The sequence below is a fragment of the Ptiloglossa arizonensis genome, chromosome 11, assembly GCF_051014685.1.
Source record: "Ptiloglossa arizonensis isolate GNS036 chromosome 11, iyPtiAriz1_principal, whole genome shotgun sequence".
In the NCBI taxonomy this organism is placed as follows: domain Eukaryota; kingdom Metazoa; phylum Arthropoda; class Insecta; order Hymenoptera; family Colletidae; genus Ptiloglossa; species Ptiloglossa arizonensis.
The window spans coordinates 4083897-4099353 of record NC_135058.1 but is presented as its reverse complement, the minus strand read 5'-3'; the positions used below and the strand labels follow the sequence as shown (position 1 = coordinate 4099353).

Sequence of the window (15457 nt, the reverse complement as noted above, 5' to 3'; positions counted from 1 at the left end):
ATATATCTGTTACATAAACTGCATCGTTAATATGTAAGAATTATTTCCATTCGTGCAACAACTTTTCGGGCTACAATACCAGAGATATTGGACTTCGTTCTATATTTTCGATTAACTAGTAATCGGTTAATTGGTACTAAAATGATCTTCGCAAATAAAGAGTATGTTAAGCGATACTAGGTTTCGATTTAGAACGATTTTTGGGTTAACATCCGAAATAATTAAACGAAATTACGCGATAAGCTCAAATTGGCCAATAATTGGGAGATTCACTCTACATTATCTCCCGTTAAATACTCGGTAAAATTACGAAAGTCGTCGATAGATTGTTTATCGTCGATTATCGGTTTATGAATCGCCAAGAATCCGATAACAAAACTGTCCCCTCGATCGACGAAATGGTTTCAGTACGTTAAAGAGCCGTAAACTTCCACGTAATTAGCTGGAAACCAAGATGTCGCAATCCCTGGCGTTAATATCTAACCACCAATCCTGCTTGGCCAACTTCCTCTGATTTCGACGATAATTAATATCCGCCGGTGTTGCTAATAACCCGGGCCTGGTCGACTCAGTTGGCAGTAAGTAGCGCAAACCGAAATTGGAACGCCGCCACTGCGTCGATTATCTTCGACCATCGCGTTCGGCAGTTCAAAGCGAGAGAAAGGGTAAGGGGGAGGGGTGGGGGTGGGGTGGGGGGTGGGGGGCTTTAATTTTTCACAGAGTGGTTTACCATCGACCCCTCCAATCGACGAGGATCCCACTTATGCTCGTCCTAAATACGAATGGTAACACCTTTTGTTCCGATCAGTTTTATGATCGCGCGGGCTCGATGAATTACAGGGCGTTAAAACGATCTCCCGATCCGATCTCACGGATGATAAAGTCGTCGGTTTACAAGCGACGATATAAAACGAACGTTCCCGGAAATGAAATTTAAATTTTCATCGGCCCGGCGTGGCGGAGAACGGGTAATGCGACGAGTTTCCGTATGTCTTGTCTCGTGAAACGATTCCATTAACTTTTACCACAGGGTGTTGTACAATGGTCCTTTGTTGCGCGCGGAATGAAATTGATAGCGAACGAAACGGAATTTGGACGATCGGCACTTTTACCAGTTCGTAGCAAACTCGCTCTCGTTTAAATTTTGTTCCATTTCTAAGAATGGAAATTATTTCACGATCATTTCTCCTCGAATTAAGCGATAGGTTGACTAAAGGAGAAGGCGAAGAGAATGTGCGAATTTTGTGAAATTTTTGATTCAAATTTTGAGACGCGCATCGTTGATTATTAGAGAGAAATATACTCCTTTGAAAAACGGAAAACGAATTTAAGAATCTTTTAACGTTTCTTAGACGTTTATAGATTAACGTAGATTTCCTTGTAAACTCACGTGGCAGTCAAAGTATTAATTTCTGAAGCATCGTTGTTTGGTAATCAATTCTATGTTACAAGCTGGCTTAATTTCTGAAATAGGGGATTAATCGTTATTTGGTAATCGATTCTACGTTACGCGTAGCTTCATTTCTGAAACAGAGGATTAAGCGTTATTTGATAATCGATTCTATGTTACACCTAGTTTAATTGCTGTTTAATAATCAACTGCACGTTAGAAGCACGTTTAATTTCATTTAGTCACTCGTTTATGTACAAGTTGAATTAAACACCAGCGGTAAGCCGAGTATACGAGTTTCCACGAGTGTTTCTCGCTGTTTACTTTTTAATAGTCTATAAATTCACGGATTACTCCGCATTTAGCCAAGATGGTAGCTTTTCGTGGCTCGTGACATACGTTTCGCGTTCGTCTCGAGTTGCTCGATACTTTCACACGTACCGATTCCAGTTGTGGCAGTTCTGTTGTTTTAGAGATTATTACGAACGTGAAATGTAGTGACGTATCCTATCTTATTTGCTCTGTTATTTAATAAGATGTCTATCACGTTGCGTAGTATTGTTCTCTATGACAATGCGGTGCAAATTACTCGGCGATCTCGAGTAAACAGGCTTCTGCGTTAAACGTTGTTTATTGTAAACACGGAGTTTCGGCCATCAGGAATATTCACCCCATGAGAACCATACTCCCCGATAAACGAAACGTCGTGTTTAAAATTAACATAGTTTAACACGGAAGCTTGCTTGCTCGAGATTACCAAATAATTTACAACGCATCGTTATGTATCCTTGACACGTACAAGAGGAGAAAGCACTATCGCTAATATTGCTCTATATATTAATATCATTGTATACAAAATAGATCGATCATCTCGTACCACGATTTCCGATTTGTATTCGTAATACGAGAAACATTCCATAATTAATTTGTATTGCTTTTCCTATTACTGTTACTATCAATTATTATTTGCAAATGGAACAGAACGAATCACCGAACCGCTATGCTCGTCGTTCCTAATTCTGTTAAAACATTTCCTCGAAATAATTCCCTGACTATTTCCTTCTATTACACATGGTACGCAAATGATTCGCTGCAGAGAAGGACTATAAGTAAACCAAGCGGTATGGCTTCGTTTACGTTCGATCGTCTATCCGGCTTTCTTTAACTTAATCTTAAAGTTTCCTTTTATTCGATAATACGCTCAAAGTCGTCCGTTTACGATGCAAAGAGAAGACTAAAGAAATATAGAAGCATTTTGTCGCATCTATTACAATATTTATAATTACACAAAAAATGATATGTTGCTCGATAAGTTTTGTCGTTCGATAAGAAATGGATCTATTAGGTTTGTCTTTTTATTTCTCCAGAGATTGTAATACTGTTCAATGAACGTACGTGAAGTTTCACGTAGATCCGTCGACTCGTTCGTATATTTACAATTGTTCAAAGTTGAAGTGTCGTTGTATTTTTTTACAATGGAAAAAAAAAATCGACGAAACTTATTGCACAACCCGGTATTACAAAGACCGAATGGATGCCCGAGAAAAAGATTCGAGAAATGCACCGGTGATAAAACAGACTATACTTGTTCGCGATCGATTGATCAACCGAGGACGGGAGACAAGTATCGTATCGTGCGGAAAATGCAGTTCGAAACATCAAGAGGAAGCTACGATCGCGCACAATGAGGAAACAGATGGTAAATGCGAGAGAGGTTGGTCACGTCAACAAGTGTCTTGGCACGTTCGGACGGTTTTTCACAGCGAAGTGTCTTCTTGGCGAAACTTCTAAAGGCGTTTCGTTCTCGCGCGATGCGACCGGGAAATTACCGTCGAGCGGCCAAAAGTTTAACGTTACCAGCTACGTTAAACGACGATCGCCCTCGTCGTTCGAATGATTCACCAAGGGCAACTTCTACCCCGCAACGTTACGGAGTCGCGTACTGCGCTTCATTTTACGATCCTTTATAATCTCGCGATATGGATCGTAAAAATCATACCGTTTCTCGCGCCACCAAGACAGACAGTTTTCAAAGGGTTATGCTCTTTTCGATAACACGTTGGTTTCGATGTCCCGACTTTACGCCTCGTGGAATTTTATAAGGAAGTTCGCACACTTTGACACACAATCGAACCGATTATTCCAATAAATGCGCAAGTAAAAGAGACGAATACAAGTTCGAAAGTTTGAAAGTAGATTGGTGGTAGATCTTGACTACACTTAGCTTTTACGCAATTGTGTGATTATCGGGACACGTAAAGATTAATCTGAATAATAGAAACTTTGAAAGAAATTTTTATTTACAGTTACTGCGATTTTACTCGTGGTCTGTACTACAAGTCTTTCTGATTTCAGTATTTGATTTACGTTAGAATTTATTTCCAATTCCTGATAATCGTTACGACATAGACGATTATGTTTACGATAGAAACATCGACACTTCAAATGAGAAATCTTTTTATCGATAAATATTTCAGTTTGTTTGTTAGATATACTCAAAGAGCAAACGCAGAGGTACACAAGGATTGATAAAAGTATATAATCTCTCAGAAGTGACAGCGAGAAACGTTCAAAGGGATAGACATAGGATAATCCGTACCGGGGTCCAAAAACGGACAGTGATCGTGATAGACATTTTCGCGATTCATTCTCCAATCTCTTCCCAAAAGTCACGACGACTCCGTTAATGCTTTTATCAATTTTAATCAAAGGGTCGCACGACAGCGTCCCGTAGAGTATCTCTTACTCAAACGATCAGCCAAGCGAATCAGATCATCCTGCATGTTTTATTGCTCGCTGTCTGGTAGCATTTTCTTGTTGACTTCCAAAGAGAAAACTGTCTGATTCCTTACGGAACGAGATATTCTCTTTTTCGCGACGATACGGCGACACGATTGGAAACTTAATTGGAATCATTGGCACGGAACGATCCGATCAAGAAGAATACAACCCTTGGAAGAGGTTAAGGGCTATGAACGAAGTACTACCGATCGCGTATTGAAATTTTATATCAAAATCGTACTGTTCCAAAATTTGTGGTCTAAAGTTTGCATACTTGTTAATATATTGGTATACATCTGCAATTCCGCAGGTTTCGTGTAATAATGCATGTTATTACAACGCAGATGTTTCGAGTGTCTTCTTTCATAGTGTAAACTGTGTCAATTACTCTTATCGCGTTGATAGTTTCACTTGACGGTTGTAAAATTCATATAGAAGTTGAATGAAAAAATTAACACGTTTCTCTAATAATTGTTGAGATAGCAAGAGAGGGTGAAACTTTTGGGGGTAGTTTCAACCCTTAAAGTTTGAATACCAAAAGAAAATATGTATCTTTTATGTTTGACTGCTGCAACTCTGTAAAGTTTCATCAAAATCGACGAAGAAGAGGTGGAAATTTGCGGATGTTCCTTATCTACACTTCAGATAACTAAAATTTTTTAACTCATTTCAAAGAGTGGTATATGCATCAGAAGTTTGGAAAAATTTAAGAAAATCCTGTATACGATCAGACCATCTATTACAAGATAAATTTACGATCTTCACCCAAGCTTCTCTCGCAAAATTCGAAATTTTTTTGAAGAATTTCAATTATTTGGATGTATTGATTCCAAAAAATAATAATCCGTAGATCAACAAGTCCGCGAAATCAAGTATTCCCGGTAGAGTCATTTCGTCGTGAGGAACAACAATTTCGTGGAATCGCGATTGAAAATCCAACACTGTTGCGATGTTTAACGAAAAGAATAGCACGATGCAGTATTGTTCTCAAAACAATGAGTATCCTCGGAAAACATCATTCTCGTTCTTAGATGACGACCTAGAAGAAAAACACGGTTGCGATAAAGATAACGGAGAGTGTATCACGTCATCTGCTAAAAAACTTGGAACAATACGTTCATTTCGAAGTCATCCCTAACCATCCCTTCGGGCATTTTCGCAGATAAATCTTTGTCAACCCCCATTTCTAAAGCGGTGAACCGTTTACAAAAATTCCGTCCAATAAAACTTCACATTTCTCACGGATGCATTCCTATCTACCAATAAATCTCTTTCGTCGGTGTCAATTCGTATGTACGCGAAATTCAGTTAGGAATTCGTTCACATTTTAAAACACGTTCGTTAAGATCTCTTCGATATTCTTTCTCAAACCTCGATCTCGGAATTTTAATTCTTCGCTCAACCCCCCTCCCCCCAGCTCGTTAAGTTTTATAACTCGATAATTAAACTAGAACGCGTGGTACTTGTAGATCTCGGTGCAATTTACATTCCAAAATCTCCGTTCGTTGCTCTTTTATAATTACGCTACAATTGTACATCAGAATTACCAGAGAGTGCTAAAGTTAAACGAATTAAAATACTTTTACAATTACCCATTACCCACTATTACCGATAACCCTAGAAACGAACAGCACGGAAACGATTCGACGTAAAGTATTTAACATTGTTCCCTCGTGAAATATTTTTCTCCACCTTTTGTACCAGCAGCTTAAATGGGATACTTTCCTCTACATTTAAAAAGCTATTATTTGGCACTTAGCCTCTATTGGTACTTCCACTCCGCAATTATTTCTATATTCGTCACTTTCGGCTACAATACGAGAGAACGAGACTTTTCCAGAGTAATTGGAACGAACGTAAGGTTACGTTCGTTTCGAAATACGTACGTATACGTTAACCCGAAGTGAAATTGGCGGAAAACAAGACGTCGGTGTGTCATCGTTACATCGTACGCTCGACTTGGAAGAAATGTTCCGTAGTTGCAGGTGCGCGAAACGCATCCAGACTGCTCCAAAACGTGGACTCGCGCATTCCGGACACGTTTCGTAAATTTTTGACGGCGGAACAATATTTTTGCGCCACGAGTACGGAAGACGACACCGGTACATATGGAAGCACGGATGTATAGCGGGCGATATCCGAATAAAATCATGGCATTTTCAAACGCGAGAAACCTCTAGAAAGTTGGAGCACGAAACCCCCTCTAGAAAGTTGGAGCACGAAACTCCCCTCTAAAAGGTTGGAGCACAAAACTTCCGCTGAAAGGCTGAAGCACGAAATTGTCTTTAAGAGGTTGCAGCACGAAACCTCCCTCTAAAGAGTTAGAGCACGTAACTCTGCTCTAAAAGGTTGAGGCACGAAACCCTCCTCTAAAAGATTGAGTCACGAAACTCCTGTAAAAGGTCGGGTCACGAAAGTCCCCTCTGAAAGGTCAGAGTACGAAACCACCCTCTAGAGAGAGCACAAAACCCCCCCTCTAAAAGATCGAAGCACAAAACCCTCCTCTAAAAGGTTAGAACACGAAAGTCCACTCCAAAAAGTTGGGGCACGAAACCTCCCCCTGAAAAATTGGAGCACGAAACCCCCCCTTTGAAAAGTGAGTTCGCTGGTATATAGTCTCGTGGATCCACGATGGATAATTCGAGCTCGGTTCGATCTCGAACGGGTCTGCACCATGAAAACTGCATCAACGTACCCGTGGTGGTGGGGAGAGGTTTAAACACCACAATGGTAAACAGTAATACAAGTATCGCATCGCTGCCTTACCTTCGAAACGGCGCGGAAGCCGAGAGAGCTTCCGGTTCGGTACGGCGTAGTCTTAACTGCAGATTAAACCAGGTACAACCATTGTATGAGGCCGACTCGAGGACCCGTCGCGCGCTATATCTACGGATACGTGTGTAGGCCGTTTATACCCGCACCTATTTTCTTCTTTCCTTCTTCGTTGTCAGCTTTTCTTTGTATCCTTCTTAGCAGGAGGTAGATTAAAAACGAACCGCTACTAGGAGTGAAACCGCTTATAATCGTTAATTAGAATAGTAGTAGTAGTAGTAGTGGTAGTAGTAGTATTAGTAGTAGTAATAGCAATAGTATTATTATTATTATTAGTAGTAGTGGTGGTAGTAGTAGTAGTAGTAGTAGTAATTGAACTAGGCGAAAATTGTAACGCGATGATTCCTCGAATAGTAATTGACAGCATTCGTTTCCACATTGGTCGTTTCCCCCGCACTTCCGTTGCGTCGAAGTTGTGCAGCTTCGGTGTCTCGTTTATTTATATGCGCGCGTCTCGGATCGACGCTCGCTCGACTAATTATTTTTCCTTCCTTTACCACGTAATTCCTTTTATATGTATATATCATAGAATCTTTAAACTTCGAACGAGTAGATAAAACAAATAGATTCGAATCTCGCTCCGCGAATTAAATATTTATTCTTCTTATTTATTTATTTTTTTACTTTTCTGCGGTAGATATCTACACGTATATATTTATAGTAGTTCTATCTTTGTTCGATCGATTTGATCGAATATCCTCGATATATTATTAAATTGTACGTTCGTTAATCGTCGAAACGAACGATTCCGATATTCCTCGTTCCCTCGCAGTCGATATGTCGGCCTGTTCCCACGCGTTCGATTTCAAACCTCTCTCGTACCCTCGGTCACTTCATCTCCTCGTCCATTCGTCCCTTCGTTCGCCCTGTGAGGGTCTCTATCCACCGAAACTCCGGTAGCTCGCGAACTTTCCAAATTTTTCGGCTTCCAGATCCCGGCGCACAGCGAAATCCACCCCTAGCGCGTAGCACTGGTAATTTCCACTCGGTGATCGCGCCCTCGAAACCCTCTGAAACGAAATTTCACGCGCTGATGCACGACGAGTCGCGAGGAACCGGGCAACAAAACGAGACCCCCGCGCGTGGCGCGGCTGTTATTCAGCGATTCACTTGTCCTTTTTCCTTTCTTTCTTTTTTTTCTCACCACGATCGTCTCTACCTCCCCGCTCGCGTTTTTTTCTTTTTTTTTCGCCGCTAAATACGCTGCCCGAACGCGCCGACAGAATTTTAATGCGATCGTCCCGCGCGCGATACTACGCGAACCGCTTCGATAAGAAGTTTCGAGCCGTTGGGGATCCAACAACGATATTCGAACAACGTGTCGTTAATGGCGTCTTCTGCTTTTATGAATGGGGAAGAAGCACTCTTTTAGTAATACTTTACGAAGAAACCGTGGTACCCTTTAATGCAATGATTTTATCGCACGCTCGTACACGTTTCTACAGTACCCGTAATTTTGTTCGATAGAGAATAATCACAAGCGTGGAAGTTACATATTTACAAAATGTTTCGAAACATTACGCAATGGTGACACTATTGCGTCACCTTGCAAATTTAAACATCTCATCGAACAAGTTCAGCCTAGATTTCGAAGATTTGCATTTTGTAATCTAGACGAGGTGCTACGCGAGTATTTTTTATCAACGATTATTCGACTGGAATTTTTCGGCGTTAAAATTTCCTTATTTGAAAGCCAGATCCACGATCTAAATTAAATCGTACGTATATTAATATTTATTTGATTTTGCAATACGAGTTTCCAAATTTGTCTCTTTTTCTTCTACGTACGCTCCGTTCGAAGAAACATCTTTTGTACGGTACGCTAATTGGTTCCTTATCCGTATAGTAAATAGATAAATCAGAAAGGCGAAATTTTCCAAACGTCACCACCGCTTGAATGAAGTTGAAGCACGTATACGAAGCAATCTGCCGCGACGAAAGGAACGCAATACGTGCTTATAGTTGGCTACGTGAATAAATGAACGTAATTTATGTCTCCGTCGATGTGTACCTTGCCCTCTACGGCCGTAGTTATCGAAAACTTTCAACAGTGTTAATTACTTTTTTCTTTCCGCTCGCTACAACACCCTTGAAATATTTTAATTGGAATTGCGGACCGAGAACGAGAGAAAGGATTCTCGTTGTCTGGAACTATTTAACGAGGTTAATTATCGCGGGTATTTGCGATGCAAATGTACAAAAAAATGTTCTTAAGGGTTGTTCGAAATGTTGGAACGTACGCGAATCGATCGCCGGTCGTTGAAAAATCGCGCGGACATTTCTCTTCCGCTTTGAGGTTATTTCAAAAACGAAAGGGTTAAAAGCTGACGCGAGGGGTCAACATTGTGCGATGTTCTTCGAGGCGGAGTCGTTTGTCTCCGTCGCGTGAACTGAATAATTTTTCGCGTCCCGGTTCGTGAGAAATACCGACATGCTCGTCACGAGATATTACGTCGGCTGTGGAGTGCAAAAAAAAAAAAGAAAGGGAAAAAATGACGATAAGAGGCTTCCGGACCCTCGGGCCCGACATTCGCCGACTCTTCGCTACGCGAGACTCGGCCAGATAATGGTCTTTAATGCAATAACACTGAAAGTTTGAACAGATGAACCTATTGTTAGCTCGCGAGCTAAAGTGGACGCTACGAACTCGCAAAAAAATCTGGCCTCGTGAATAATTATCGCTTCCGGCTTAATGAAAACACGATCAATACCGGCTTTCTGCATCTATAATTACGACACGGCGCTTATTAGATCGAACGTAGTAAATTCGGAGCATTTTCAACCGTAACGGGAACTCTCGCTCGTGTTTCGTCGTATTTCTCAATCTTCCGAATCATTTCTGTATTCTGACTGTGTTAATTTTCATTATTTCATTCGACGATAACGCGTAACACGTAACGCGTTCCAAGTATCGTTACGTTATCAGGTTTTCGACTGCTGAACTTGTCTTCGGGCAATTCGTTTAAAGAGAACTCCATCGCGCTAAATATATCGAATTCCAGCTTTCTTTAACTTCGTATCAAAGCGTCCTTTCGTTAGACGATATACACAGCATTGGTTAAAAATGTCCCGAATGTGTGGAACTTTTCATTTTACAATGCGATAAGAGGACTAAGGAAATAGAGAAACATTCGCTCGTGTTTATCGTGATATTTACAATTACGCAAAAACGATATATTGTACACAGGCGGTGGGTCTAGAAAACTTCCCGAGGGTAAATAAATTTCTTTCCGCGTATCGTTTTCACGGATCGTTCTTCCTAAATAAATGATCGAAGACTCCGCTGGGCCACGTTGTGAAATACCGATACTCCGAGCGACTTGGACGATATTATTTCTCGATAAATGCTCCGAACGCGTACGCGTCTTCGCGCGAACACGAGCCGCGTGGTGTGCAATTTACCACGTTAGTCGAAAGTCTCGCAAACGGTGAGAACGTGCGACGAAATCGCGAGCAACAATCCTGTAACGTCGAACTCGATACGAAACACACCCGAAGGGTGGTTTGTTTCTATTTCTGGAAATAACGAGGCGATCGGACGCGGTGAAACATATTGCTTCGCGGCTCGTGGAAACGAAGCTTTCAACCGCTTTCTCCGTGTTTTATCGACGCTCTGAGCAAACCACACGTTGCATCACCTCGTAAGGTGCAACGTTGCATCCCGTTGGGGAAGGTGTGCATCGTCTCGCGTCCGGACGAAAGCGAGCCATTAACATGGAAATAAATCCTTATCGTGCGTTAAAGCGACACGTGGAAAATTTCCCGCGACGACGTTCGGAAAAACGCGCGCGTCTGCTCGTCGTTCGCGCTCGGAATGAAATTTTTTAAAGCGACGACGAAACGACAGTCGGGCTACGAAAGCTTTGAAGCGACCGGGGCGATTGTCTCTCAGGACGTCGAGAGACACATTGCGATACAATTTGCGATGCTATTTCGTCGGAATTTTATTTTGCGCCAACAAAGCGAGACGAGAGCCTGGCTCGCATTTTTTATTCAAGACTTCGCGAATAAAGGGTCGCTTTGCATCGAGGAGAGCGTTAGTGAAATTTTAAGAGAGGAATTTTCTAATCGTTCGCGCGAACGATGTTTCAGTTTAAATTTCGACCGTGTTTGAGAGAACAAACGAAACTATTGCGCGTGGACAAACATGCGTAACGCGACCACTGGTAAACGGGAGCGATTTTCAGACACTCGAATCGTAAGCGAAACTCGCGATTTCGTAGAACACGCGCTGCAAATTTCTTTTCTGGGAATATCGATCGATTTATGAGTTTTATACCCGGTCTTTTTGAACGTCACGTTTTTTACTCTCGCGGGGGCGATAACTATTTTACACGAGTTTAAACACCCGATACGATCTTAATTAAAATCACTCGGGACGCGTGAGAAAGCAATTTTAAAGCTATACTTTATCGACACGCCGTGGATGGAAACTTTGCATTTGTCGGCAAAAATCGTTACGTTACATTAAATATGCAATCTTACGGCTACGTTTTATCGACACGTCGGCGAACGAGACTTCGAATTTAGAAATTACCCGCGCTTTCGAATATCGCCGAGTCACTTTCGTCGAAACGTTTACAGTCACTCGCACGTTATCGTTTCAATTATTCTCTTCTTTCGAATCGTTTCGTTTCCAATTTACGATCACGAGCGACGTTCCATCGGAAACTCTCGAACGGGTCTCAAAAGAGGCTACCATCCCACGAGATGAAATCGCATCAAAATTTCATTCGAAGCGGCCAAGGTGGTTTCGAACGCTTCTATACGCTTCCAAACGCGCGATAATTTTTATCGTAGTCTCCTTTCCGGTCGGAGTAATTTTTCCGCGAATAGATAACGGTCGCTTGATTAGGAAACGTTGAAAGATAATCGTATCGGTCGTTTTGGAAGAATCACCCCTGTAAGTGCGCGCAATTACGTCGCTCGTTTCTAAACGCGAGCGTTCCGCGCGATGGCACAAAGACCCCTCCGGGACGAAATACCACATTAAAGCCGGCGCAGCGTCGTTTGAAATGAAAATTTCGCGAAAATTTATAACGAACTCGTCGTCGATCGGGCTGCCCGCGTCGTGGAAAAAGAAAAAAACGAAAACGAAAAGAAGAGAAGGGGCACAGGAATAACCAAACGCTCCGATCCGCGGCGCACACACGTGTGTCCCTCTTCGCCGCGGAGCTAACGCGCTATTGACCCGCTAAACCAATTTCCTGGCCGGAATTGCGGGAGATTTTTATTACAGAGAAACCATCGAAGCCCGTGTCGCTTCTGCCTAGAAATTTCCCTCACGACGAAAAGAAAAATATTTCGACCATTAAAGTTTTGCCGCGAGCGACTCGACGAGCCCCTCGAGTCCCACGAACCGATCGATTTCTTCGACAGTGTAACGAATTGCCGGTACGAAATTAACCAGACGAATATTTCCGATCTCGAGTTTCGAAGACGACCAATCGTCCACGGAATCCTATAATTTGCTCGAATTCAGCGCAAACGAGTTGGCCTCTCGGTTCGCCCAACATTTTTCCCGAGTCTCTCAAGCTTTCCACGTCCCCTTTCCCCGATAGAGAACGCCCGTGGATCACTCAGCCGCCGAAACGGAAGAAACGCGGGGAATTCGTATTATCGGAGACTCGTCTACCTCGACGTGCGCGGGCGCAAAAAAAAAAGACTCGTTTTTTCGTCCCGGTTCACTCCCAAGCTGCCTACTCGCGGCTAGAAAATTCCAGCTCTTCGAAGAGCGTCAACGCTCGCACCCGCGGCTCTCGGAATTTGTTCAATACCGGTAACACCGAATTGTTCTCGTTACGCGAGTCGATTCTTGCACGGGCAGCGTACGTAAGCTCTGTTCGGCTCTCGAGTTGCTCAAAGACGCTACGAAATGCGCGTTAATTGAATCGCGGCGAGGGTTCGGGGACGCGATCGCGTCGAAACGAATCGAACATTCACACCACTTGGACGTCGTTTTCTCGTCCCTGGCTCCTCGGAAATTTCGGACACAATTCTTCCGCACTCACATCACGGTCACGCCAATTTCCTCGGTAGCTTCCCCTTTAGGGTGAATCCCTCGTGAAAACCACCCCTTTTCTTCTCTCTCTCTCTTTCTCTCTCTTTCTCTATATATCTCCCTCTTTCTTTCGTTCTCCGTAAACGGAAGAGCCAGCGGTCGAAACGGGCTGGTTCGCGACGGCCGACCAGCAGCCGCTCACATCTCGAGTTTCACGCGTTCGTTTCTTCCTTCGTTCCTTCTTTTCTCGCCTCCGCTGTGTGTTCGGCAGAGGCGAGCACGTTCGGTGCACGAGCGGTGCACGAGCGAGCGAACGAGGACGCGCGGGCTGGTGCACGCACGCACGCACGCACGCACGCACGCACGGACGCACGCACGGACGGACGGACGGACGGACGCACACACGCACGCACGTATCCTCGACTCCACTCACTTCGACGATAGATCGCGTAGGAGCAACACGCGCGCACACCGAGACCTTCCACGCCTAGGTGGCCTCGCGAGCGATCGGAGTGAACGCGCGACGTTCGCGTCGTCGGTACGAAAGAAGGCCGTTCACACGGAAGAAGCCTTGCCGGCGTGCACGGAGCGCCGGCGGGACGATGCTCGGACGCCGACGCCGGCACTTCCTCGCTACCATCCCTGGCTTCTCACGCCGTTGGAGAATAGCGCGCCGGCACGACGCGAAAGACGCGCGCGTACTCTTCGATGTGGGGCAAGGGTGACCCACGCACACGCGTCGCCGTGTGGCCCGCGTTAACCACGGCTCTTGCTACTGCCGGCTGGCTGGCACAACGTGTGCCTCCGCTACTAAACCCGCCGGCCCTCCCTCCCCCGACGTCTTCCACGGAGAACCATCCCCCACCCCGCCACGCGGATACCTGCTCGAGCACGACTCCCCTCTCTTCCGTCCCGCCGTACCACCGCGCCAACGACGATCAACCGACGGAACCACCACCCCTGGCTCACGCCTCGCACCACTGCGCCTGCGCGCAGTGGCGTGCAATGTTGCCGCGGGCCCACCGTGCTTATCCCCACTACCGCTCGCGCTCCGGAATTCCTGGCGGTCGATTTTTTTCCAGGGGACGCCTCTGCCCACGGGGGAGCCTCTCTCAGCCGACCTTTCCCTCGTGGTGTCATCCGGCACAGGAGCGTACCGAGATCGAGGCACGAGACGGGCCTTTTTACCGAGTTATTCTCTATTCGTGAAAGTTTGCGTCGGTTTTCGGGCTAATCCGTTTCAATACGCGGAGATCGTGTACGTTTTCCGGGGTCGACGAGAACAATGCGAGTTCGTTCGACGTTTCGATCGGAAAATATGTCGAAGAATGGTACGATACAATGAATTTGTTCAACGTGTGCGTATACGATTCAGTGGAATCGAGAGATAACGATCGGGGATGGAATATTACGACGGTTGAACAAGCTTGAGAATGAATAATTAATTATGGTATTTTGTATCTGGTTTAGAAGGAGAATTGCAAAATTCTCGCGATCGAAACGTCGAGTTTTCAATGTTGCAAAATTGAGATCTTATCGGTAGAAAAATGCTCGAATTTCAACCGACGGGCGCACCGATTGCGCGTAATGTGATTTCTTTTGAGTTTATTTTCAACTAAAATGTGTCAACTAATTCGACCGAGTGTAAAGAACCGGAGAGTGCCTTGCACTTTAAACCGATGGGATTGCATTTGCGTATGCATTGCATTGCGTTAAAAGTTCGCACAGGGAAATACGTGGAAACTTACGGGACAACCTGATAGGTTTAGCGTTGTTTCGGCTCTGCAGTGCGCAATGATGCATATTTGCGACAACTCGATTTCGCATCGTTAAGTTTGTATTACAAAATATGCGCATATGTCACGGCATACGAGATTATCTCGTTTGTAATTTTCGTATCGTGAACAAGGCATCGTTCATTTTGCGACGATTAACCTTTCCTTCGCAATTATTTTCTTTCGGATTTAATTACACAATTTTAATCGTTTTCTCGATTCTCTATTATTGTATAACGTATCAATTTCAATCTATGGAAAATAATTTTTGAGTTACGGAGATTTTTCGTATCTCTTCTTAAACTATTACTCGAAACGATACACCGTTATATTTTGTACAAAATTCTTCTTACAAGACGCAGTTTAAGACATCAAACTTTAGCTCTAAATGGAACAGGTGAAATATTTAAGAAAAGCTCTTCCGTTCGCAAAAACCCTACTGTGATACCCTTTTACAATATGCAAGTGCTTCGTTAAAAAAAAGTACAAATCTGCAAATATTACAAAAATTAAAATTTCTCTTCGTTGACTATACTAATTAATTAATAGAACAATGTTAAAAGTATCCGTCGTCGTTTAAGTAAGATTCTTAAATCCCTAAATACAATTTTTGCAAGCATTCGATGCGTCGACGAGTTCCTAGACGTGTGCAATTTTTAACAGTTTAAATTCTAGTGT

General features: G+C 43.6%; 1 long non-coding RNA gene across 3 annotated transcripts in view; it reads right to left on the bottom strand.

Annotated features, from left to right (window-relative positions):
- LOC143152705 (uncharacterized) overlaps positions 1-13754 on the bottom strand; it is a 150984-nt gene extending 137230 nt beyond the window's left edge. The window contains exons 1-2 of one of the 3 annotated variants that reach the window (XR_012993621.1): positions 13015-13754; positions 6938-8013 (exon numbers count right to left, since the gene is read on the bottom strand). This is a non-coding gene — a long non-coding RNA (uncharacterized LOC143152705). Of the gene's footprint in view, positions 1-6937; positions 8986-12940; positions 12966-13014 lie in introns of those variants that run through there. The other 2 variants (XR_012993622.1, XR_012993620.1) reach the window with 2 other exon arrangements.
- Positions 13755-15457: the final 1703 nt, after the last annotated feature.